Here is a 10,141-nt window from a genome sequence, read left to right on the forward strand (position 1 = left end):
TCCCTCTTGAAAGAGGTATTGAAGGGAAAGTTGCATTCCCATCAGGAGGCCTGAAGGTGATGTTAATGACAGTGTTCATTCCAGCACTGGGCTGTAGTTTGGGCTTTGAGAGGTAAAAAGGAGGGTTTTTTTTTTTTTTTTTTGAGTCTCATTTGACTTTAGCAGCCTCAAAGACAGTAACCAAGCAGCCAATAGTCATCACCTGTTTTCCCTATCACTTGCTAGGGGCAGAGCTTGATGGGGGGACCAATGAATTTCTTAACAATGCAGGCTGCTGGACCATAAGCCAGCATAACCCGATCAGCTCTCAATGATCCATGTCAGTGCATGAATAATGTAAATCAGCAGATTATCCAAAAAATTGTTTCTCTTTGATTCATTTTATGTAACTAGATATGTGCAAATAGAATTTCTACCTATCTAATGATTCTTGACCTCAAAACATATTCACATTAATGTGTTGTCCCGAAGTACACAATGACGACCACAGACTATGGTTTCAAATGCAGCCAGCTGGGTTGTGGGAGAATCTAGCCAGAGTTCCCATCATACCAGGAGTGGTCCACTTTGTGCCTAATTCAGCTGTGGGGAAGCAAGCATCAACTGTCATCTTAGCATAGCTCTCAACCTAAAGTCTAAATAAAGTGGGGTTAGGGATTGTTAGAGTTATTCCACAGGAAAAACTTCATGATGGTTATTAGGAGACATTTTAAAATCACAAAGCAGAAGAGGAGTTTGCATTTCTTGGACCTTCCAGGTATCCATTTAGTTCAAATGCAGCTGTGGCTTCCAGAGGGAAGGGCCTCAACTCTCCTGTGATAGAAATGCCACTGGTGAATCTGAGAGCTGTCTCCTGTTGTTACTGACAGACCAGGCTCGGCTTGCCCTCTTGCATTAAACAAATGACCTGAAAGTCTAAATGTTGATGCAAGGATTGGAAGGTTTATTCAGATTACCAGTACTCAACTAAATGTCTAACCAAGCAAACGAAGAGAAAAGAGGAGCAGTGGGGTCCAGTTTATCCTAGTCCCAGTCGGCGGGGCCAGCCTATTCCATTAACAGTAATTGATAAAAGCAGTTCTCCCCACTGTTTTCAGCATAAAGAAGAAAAGTATTGACTAGATTTAAATCAGAAAAACAAAGCATAGCCAGGAGCCCTCCAGGGTGCGCCTATACAGAAGTGGATACAATCCAGCCAAACAGCAGAAGAGGGCTCAGAAAGTCAGAGAAAGGTAAAGAGAATAAAGCACTGCCTTGTCAGAATTTAGGCAAGGGACTTCAGGAAGGACTTACCAGCAGCAGAGACATGGGAGCAAAATAGTCCCAGTGGCCACTTGCCTCTTGCAGCTGAAGTCCTCTCTGGTGCCCAAAGCTTTCCAATTTTCACCAGTGATTAAATTATGCTCTCGGATTCCAAAGTCATAGAAATGAACAATGTATCCAGCAGTAAAGCAAGTGACACTTTATTAAAAGAGGAGATAGACTTATGTATAAGGGGGGTAGCGACAGTAAAGCTAGCCCCCCGAGGAGAGCTGTTCAGAGCCTTTTATAGGGAAAGGAGTTAAGGGGTACAGGCCAGCGTCACTGGAGGTGGTCCATTCTGTTCTTCCCGGCTGTGTCATGGGCACATGCTTAGTAGGTCCAAGATGGCAGTGGTGGTCATCATTGTCACCCCAGGAGGGTCAATGTAGCAGTCACCTCAATGCTTTGTGCAAAGGTGGAAATTCCTAAAGGGGTCTTAAAGTTAATCTGTAACTTTTACAATTATAGTAAACAAGCCTTGGGGAGGGGGGGGTGCAACTCAGTAAATAACTGTTTCCTCTCTTATCTCAGTCTATTTTGTCAGGGCAGCCCATGGGGTAATCATGTGCCCTGAGGGTCTCATGACTGAGGAGTGGAAAAGTAACAAAGTGTCCTCTGCAGGGAAAATGGAGTCAGTTTCGTTCACAGGCCTAGCCTTACTCTGTTTCACTGTGGCTGTGATTCTTCCTTTCTAGGGCCTCACGGAAGGGAGAGGGAGCTCCCTGGTGTCATCAGGGTAGTGACTGCAGGCCAAGTGCTCCCCGTAGACCAGGCGCTACGCTACATGTGCTCCAGGCATCCCTCCACTGACTCCATGTACCAACCCCAGAAGTTAGGTGCATTGTTATCCCATCTTACGGAGCGGGAAAGGATGGCTGAGAAAGGCTGAAGAGCATGCCCAGGTCACATGCCTACGAAGATTGAACCCTGTGTAAACCCATGTCTCCTTGACTCTATCAAAGAGAAGACAAAGGCCAAGGAGCCACCCAGACCTGGTTTTAAATCTGGACACTGATATTTAACTAACTCTGTGACTTTGGGCACATTACTTAACTTCTCTGAGACCCAAAATTTCCATCTTCAAAATTCCCAATCCAACTGTTCAGAGCTATTATAAAGTGCCTGACGCAGAACCAGGCTCACTGTAGACCTCAAAAAATGGAAGCAATGATATGCGGCATATGGCTGGATGTGACGGACTTAACTCAGAAAAACTGCCTCTGCTGTTGGACTCTCAGGTGAAAGGAATAAAATTCAGCACCAGTTAAAGGATGAGACACAAACGCAAGGCAGCTTGCTGGAGAAGGTTTTTTACTCAGCGGGCACATCTGCTTTTATAGGGTTAGAAGAGAGCTGATAGGTTTGCTGAGGACACGGGGCATTCGGGGATTGGATGGGTTGCGTTGCTAAGGGGCCAGGAGCAGGGAGCCTGTGCTGATTGGCCTGCGATTCTCACCGGCGGGAAGGAGAAGGTGGAAGAGAAGGGTGGCCAGTGCCATGATGGGGCGCAGCCGAAAGGGTTCTCATACGACCTAATATTTCTCCCTTTTTGTTTTGTTAGGAAAAGGGCGACGTTTCTCTTTCTGGCTACTTCCTGCTCGTAGGGGGCATCGTTTGGGAAGGGGTTGGAGTGTCAGGGAGGAATATGGTCAGGAGACCCCATAGTGTGGTAGAATATAAAAGAACCTCCTGGGGGGTGAAATGGATGATAGTTCCCTGCAGCCATAAGTCGATAATCTGTTGAGTCCACTCCTGATGTGTAAAAACCGGGTGTAGTAGCCAGGCGTAAGAGGAAAGGGCATCTAAGAAGGCATCCGTCACGTCCTGTGTGTTTCATCAGCACGTGATGAGGAGTTTCCGAGAAGAGGCGGAGGGTTCATCAGGAGCTAGGAGCTGGTAGTTTCTAAGTAAAAGCTGGTTAAAAGTCTGGTTAGAAATTTTGCCCACTTGGGTTTGTAAAAACTTCAGTATACCAGGTAAAAAAAGGCATACCAGAAGGATTACAGAGAGGGGGCTGAGGATGGGCAAACCCAGGTTAGGAGAGGGTTGGACATTAGAGAGGAGAATGGGCTGGAGCCGGGTGGGGCACGCAGGCTGGTAGCTAGTTCAGTGAGTTTAATGATGGTATTTTCTACCACACCCGATTCGTTAATATAATAACAACATTCTTCTCTTAGGAAGAGGCAGGTGCCACCTTTTTGCGCTGTGAGCAGATCAAGGACTCTCCTGTTCTGGAGGGTCACTTGGGCCAAAGAAGTTATTTATTTTTGTAGGGAGGTTAGAGATTCCGCCGTGGGTGTGAGGGCCCTTTCTAACCTGGATTTAATATCTTCGACAGCCCACAGAGAGTGGCCCACGGCTCCTCCCGAGAGGCCGGCACTGGCGACGGAGATGGTTAAAGACATACCAACCAAGATAGGGAGGAAAGCCACTCTTTTCTGTCGGTCTGGGGGATTAAGAAGGTGAAACATTTCTGAGCTGGTGTATAGGGTGAGCTGGGGAACAGCAGTTATGAGAAGGCAAGGAGAAGTTATGTTGGGGAGGAAAGTGGTGATAAGGGTTCCATTGCACCAAAAAAAGGTTCCAGGCGATGCATGAGTGGTATTTGTGAGGTTAAGACTGTATTAGCAAAAGGGGTCCTTGAAAGATTTGGAAATAGTGGGGCCACAAAGGCATGTTCTAGGGAGGAGGGTGTGGTTGCCGTCCTCAGGCTCCCACAAAGGAACATTGGGTAGGGGTGAAGAGGGCCGTGGGGCCTGGGAAGGGTTTGGACGAAGGAGTGAGTCGGTGTTGTTGACTGGGACAGCGGCAAGCAGGGGGCGAGCCAAGGAGGCACACAAAAAGCAATTTCCAGGGGAAATGGATGGAACAGGCTGTTTTAAAAAGGACAGGGTATCGGAGATGATCTGTAACCAAGTATATACATGGGAGCCAGGGGCATGAAGGGAAAGGGCATTTTCTAAAGAGGATATGATGTTCTCTTCAGGATGTTTTATGTCTGTAGAGACAAGAGATATAGGGTCATGAAGAGGAACATACTCACGGGATATTTCAAAAGTTCCACAGGGGTATGAAGCATAGCCATTACAGTAAACAGAAGCAAGGACCCTGGTAGCCCATCGGCTCTCCCATGGGTCCTGGATGGTTAAAGAACACTGTTGTTTGCCATCACACTGAAGAAGTCTCCTACCAGTAGGCTGTCCCATATACCCTAACCCCCAGTGGATCTTACATGACCCATACGGACAGCCGCCATAGGTGTCAGACCACCAGCGGCAGTAATCACGGGTCTGATCAAAGAGGAAGCAAAGGTAAGGATGGTTGGCTTGTTTAACTTGGAATTGGAAACAGTGATAGTGACAGCCTCGGAGCAACCTTTGATGGAGCAGTCCGCAGTAGCGGCCAGATGGGTGACTTTGGTGTTTGTTGTGTGTGTGTGTGTATGATTCTCTCACCTTAAATCTCCATACGTAAGATGGAGAAGAAGAGGAACTTTGAGGAAGTATAAAGAGAAAGAGGAGAAGGATATTAAAAGTGTTAAAATTACTAAAAGGGAGCATCCTTGTGGTTGAGGAGAGGAAGGGCAGGAATGAGGGAAAATTGCAATTTCAGGGGATTAGATGGGTCCGGAGTACAAGAATAAGAGGGAGAAGGAGTAGATGGAGGGGAGCCTCGGGCCTCTTCTGAGATGTCCTGGACGCCGGTGGGGACGAGGTTCCGGGTGTCTGGGTTTAATCTAGAAATGTGAATCCAGGGAGTAAAATGGTTACCAGGTAAAGAGAGTTTGGTGGCTGTTGGGGTGCAAAGAATCCCTGGGTAGGGCCCTCCCACTTGGGCGTGAGAGGTCCTTTTTCTTCCAGGGAGTTCTAATATACTAGTTGTCCACGGTGGAGAGGCAAGAAGTTTTGAGAGGAAGCAGGGTCAGGAAGAAGCCAATCTTGAAATTTCCAAAGTTCAGAGCGGAGATGGAAAAGGAGAGGTAAACTGAGGTCTGGCGGTATTGGACCCTGCGAGGGAGTGAGCCCTGGAGGTAAGAGGGGACGCCCGTACATTACTTCAAAAGGAGACAACAGAGAGGGTTTTTTGGAAGAGCCCTTATCGTGAGTAAGGCCAACGGGAGTAGCTGAACCCAGTCCAGGTGTAGTTCTAAGGATAATTTTGTTAAAATATTTTTAAGAGTTCTGTTGGATCTCTCTACCTTTCTGGAAGCCTGGGGACGATAGGGACAGTGCAAGTGCCACTGAAAAGAGAGAGCTTGGGAAACTTTCTGGGTAATCTGAGAGAGAAACTCAGGACCATTGTCTGACTGTAATGAAGTGGGCATTCCAAACCTAGGGATAATCTGAGAGAAGGATGGACTCCACTGTAATAGCCCTTTTATTAGATGTGGGGAAGGCCTCTACCCACCCAGAGAAGGTATCTATGAACACTAGGAGATATCTGGTGCGTCGTACAGGTGGCATGTTAGTGACATCCACCTGCCAATCAGCTGCAGGTGTGTGACCTCTGGCCTGGTGGGAGGGGAAAGGTTTAGATTTTAAAGGAGTGTTGGGGTTAGAGCGCTGGCAGAGTTTACAAGTAAGGGAAATTTCCTGTAGGAGGGCTTTATCTAAAGGGGTGAGCGTAAAGAAAGTTTGTAAAAAGATGGTTAAGGTTTCGGGGCTAGTGCGGAAGAGAGCATGGAGAAGCTGGAACAGGGCCGTATTGTCCGCGGGGGGCATGTCAGTGAGGGCGGCTAAAAGGTGAGCAGGTTTATGTTTGGGATTCATGGCCGCTGTTCCTGCAGCCGCGTCAGCTCTGGAATTGCCCTGTGTGCTAGGGGAGTTGTCTTTCTGATGAGACTTGCAGTGAACTACCCCTAGCCGGACGGGCAGACAAGAGGCCTCTATAAGTTTGGTGATAAGGGATGAATTAGTGATTGAGTTCCCTTTTGTGGTGAGTAGGCCCCGTTCCCTCCACACAGCAGCATGGGACAGCAGGATGTGGAAAACATAATTGGAGTCGGTGTAAAGCGTGAGGGATTTACCTTGGGCTAAAATACAGGCTCTTGTAACTGCTATAAGCTCAGCCTGTTGGTTGGTAGTGCCTGGGGGTGAAATGGAGGAGTGACAGGGCAGGAAGTTTTCTCGGGCCTCCAGGCAATCATGGGAAGGGGTGCCTATACCTGAAGGACAAGGTATGGGAAGTAAAGTGGCAGGATTTAAGGGGGGGCACAGAAGAAAGGTGATGTCAGGGTTTTCAAGGAAGGAGGTGAGAAGGGACAAAACCCTGGACAGAGGGAGGGATTGAAGTCCCTTGTATGTCAGGAGATCCTTTAAGTGGTGGGGGGAAAGGATAGTTAATGGTGCCCCGAAAGTTAATTTGTATGCCTCCTTTTGTAAGAGCTGTCCGGCTGCCAGGGCCCTATGCAGGGTGCCCATCCATGGATGGTGGGATCTACCTGCTTAGAAAGGTATGCTACGGGAGCAAAGGTGGGTCTATAATTTTGTCCCAACACCCCGAGTGCCTGTCCGCCCTCTCATGGACGTACAAGAAGAAAGGTTTAGAGAGGTCAGGGAGATGTAGTGCCAGCGCCTATACAAGGGTCTGTCGCAATTTTAAAAAGGGATGGCGGGGGGAGGAGAGTAGGGGTTCATCAGGGGGACCCTTAGTTAGGTTACACAGAGGTCTGGCCAGGAGGGAATAATTTGGGACCCAGGCTCTGAAGTATCCAGCTAATCCCAAAAATGACAATATTTCAGCCTTTGTTTGGCGAATGGTAAGGTCCGTGAGAAGTTGTTTTCTGCTAAGCGTAATTGACTTTTTCCCTGGGGAAAGGAGAAAGCCGAGGTAGGTTACTGTTGACTGGGAAATTTGGGCTTTATGTGGGGAGACCCGATAGCCTTTATTAGCTAAGTGATTTAATAGGTGAGCGGTATCTGTTTGAGATTGCTCCCACGAGGGGCTGCACAAGAGAAGGTCACCTACATACTGAAGAAGCAAGGAATCGGGGTGCTTGGCATAAACATCAGTGAGATCCTGGGCTAAAATCTGGCCAAAGATGCGAGGACTGTCCCGAAATCCCTGTGGGAGAACAGTCCAGGTAAATTGTCGGGAGTGTCGGGTGTGAGGATCAGTCCAAGTGAAAGCAGAAATATCTTGAGAGCTTGGCACTAGAGGTCTAGTATACGGGTGTTGAAAGGCGAGTAAGTGGGCTGGAGATGGCCCTTTTTTTGTAAATACTGAATGATGGGGCAAAGGCCAAGAAGGGCTGTGATGGTCGGGGGATACTGGGCCTGGCATATAAACTTAGTGGGGTCCTTAAGCCTAATGTATATTGGAGAACACTTTGCAGTGGAGGGGCTTGACGTGTCCCAGACAACTGTGTTGACAGGCTCAGTTAATGTTGGAAAAGGAGGCCGTGAGTCTGAGTCGTCGGCCAGGAGTGCTATAAAAAACTGTGTGGTAGGCGAGGCATGGGAGGTAATGCTGATTGTAACCCTGAGAAGGGAGAGAATATCTCTTCCCAGTAGAGGGATGGGACATTGGGGCACGACAAGGAAGGAGTGTGAGAAGGGTGTGGAAACATCTTGCATTGTACATGTTAATAGGGGGGTTTTATGAGGGAAAATCTGTTTACCTCCTACTCCGACAATAGGAGAGGTAGAAGGTGTAGTTGGGCCCCAGAACTCCCTCAGGACCAAAAAAGTGGCTCCGGTGTCTAAGAGGAAGGAAACAGGGCACCCATCCACCACAAGCCGCACCCTGGGTTCCTGTGTCGTGATGGTCATGGTCGGGAACAGAGACCCAGGGCCCCATCAATCTCCTGCTAGTCCCAACAGATCAGGCTTAGATTGTAGGGTGATTGGCCCCTCTCCCCTTCGAGTGGCAGGGCAATCAGGTCCCCAATGGCCCCTTTTGTGGCATTTGGGACAGGGAATGGTTGGAGGCCAAGGAGAGGGGCAGGCTTTTGCCCAATGTCCCTCTTTTCCACATTTAAAGCAGTTTCCAGGGGGTGGCTTATGGGTTTGTGGGTGCCTGGGTTGCGGCTGTCCTTGGATTATTTGTGCAAGCATCTGAAAATTTGCCTGATCAGCTCTCTGCTTGCAGCGTTCCTTTTCCTCCTCTCTATTATGAAAAGCCTTAAAAGCCACCATAAGAATTTCAGTCTGAGGAGTAGCGGGCCCCTGCTCTAGCTTTTTAATTTAGCCCTAATGTCGGGGTAGCTCTGGGCTAGGAAATAGGTCATTAAAACATGACAACCATCTAGGGTTTCTGGGTCTAGATTGGTATATTGTTGAAGGACCTTGGTTAACCTGTCTAAAAATTCAGAAGGGGTTTCTTCCTTTTTCTGTATTACTTCCTGCACCTTTTGGAAATTTACAACTTTTCAAGCAGCCCATTTGAGGCTGGCTACAAGGCAGGAAGCAAAAACATCACAGGAATTTATGCCAATAGGGGTGTTATAATCCCATTGGGGATCCTGTTCTGGAACTGCATGGGGACCTGTAGTGTGGTTAGGATTAGTCCTGTGTGTTTCGTCTGCATGGGCTCGGGCCAATTCCCATACACACCTTCGCTCCTCTGGAAGGAGAGTGTTAGCTATCAACATGTATATGTCATGGTGTGCGAGACTGTAAGCCTGCAGGATCCACTGAAACTTCCTAACATAGGTGGTGGGGTCAGTGGTAAAGGAGCCCAGTTTCTTCTCTAATTGTGTGAGATCAGAGATGGAAAAAGGTACATGAACTCTGATTACCCCTTCTGGGCCAGCCACCTCTCGAAGCAGTGCAATAGTGGGAGGGACCAGAGGGAGCCCCTGTGATCTAGTCCATGGAGAACTAAAAGGTTTTGCAGGAGGAGGGGAAATGGGGGGCAGAGATGGAAAAGGAGAGGCCAAGAAGGGGTGGAGACTTACAGGCCAGGAGGGGATCTCCTTCCACTTTTTGAGGCGCTGGCAGTAGTTAAAAAGCTCGCAAAGGAGGTCTGGGTCTAGGGATCCCTCAAAAGGCCAATGGTTTTGGTTGTCCAGGGGGTACTGGGGCCAATCTTGAGTGCAAAATCTGATCAAGAGCTTTGGCTTAATATCTGGTGTAAGGGAGAGTACAGTAAGGTTTCTGAGTAAGCATTTGAGAGGCGAGGTTTCCAGAAGGGATGAGGAGGCTCCCATTGTGAAGTGGACAGAGATAAGGAAATCAAGAGGAAGAGAAAAAGAGAAAATGAGGAAATGAATCCCCGGGCCGGAAGTGGGTCAGCAAAATCCAGGAGGCATCCCCCGAGGACTTTGTGAGCCACGGAGGTTCTATAGGAACCGGATTAGGAGGAGAGTGAGGGTCGTCACCCACACTTCAAGCTCCCAGTAGGCACAGTGCCGGAGGCCACGAGGAACCCAGTACTAGGATTTTTGGAACCCGTTTTAGCGTCCAGAGAGAGAGAAGCAGAAAGGAGCCTCCACCCTGAACCCTCACGCTCAAAGGCTCCTGGAGAGAAGGGAGTGGACAGCCGGAGGGTCTGTCATGACCGACCGTAAAGGTCTTAATGGGGTGTAACTTTACACCTCTTAAGGGCGTCGGAGTCTAGTTGGTTGATAACTGCTCCGCTGCAGCCCAGAGGAGAGTGGCCGCCTTATAAGGGAGACTTACCTAAGGGTGGAGGCGGTGGTGAGTGCGAAGAGCCAGCACCTGAAAAGGTGGACGAGGGCGAGCCACCTTGATTGAGATAGAGACGGGGTCCACAGTGGACAATCCCGCCTCTCGGGTTTCGGCATCAATGAAAGGAATAAAATTCAGCACCAGTTAAAGGATGAGACACAAACGCAAGGCAGCTTGCCGGAGAAGGTTTTTTACTCAGTGGGCACATC

The sequence above is a fragment of the Cynocephalus volans genome, chromosome 1 (genome assembly GCF_027409185.1).
Source record: "Cynocephalus volans isolate mCynVol1 chromosome 1, mCynVol1.pri, whole genome shotgun sequence".
Taxonomy (NCBI): domain Eukaryota; kingdom Metazoa; phylum Chordata; class Mammalia; order Dermoptera; family Cynocephalidae; genus Cynocephalus; species Cynocephalus volans.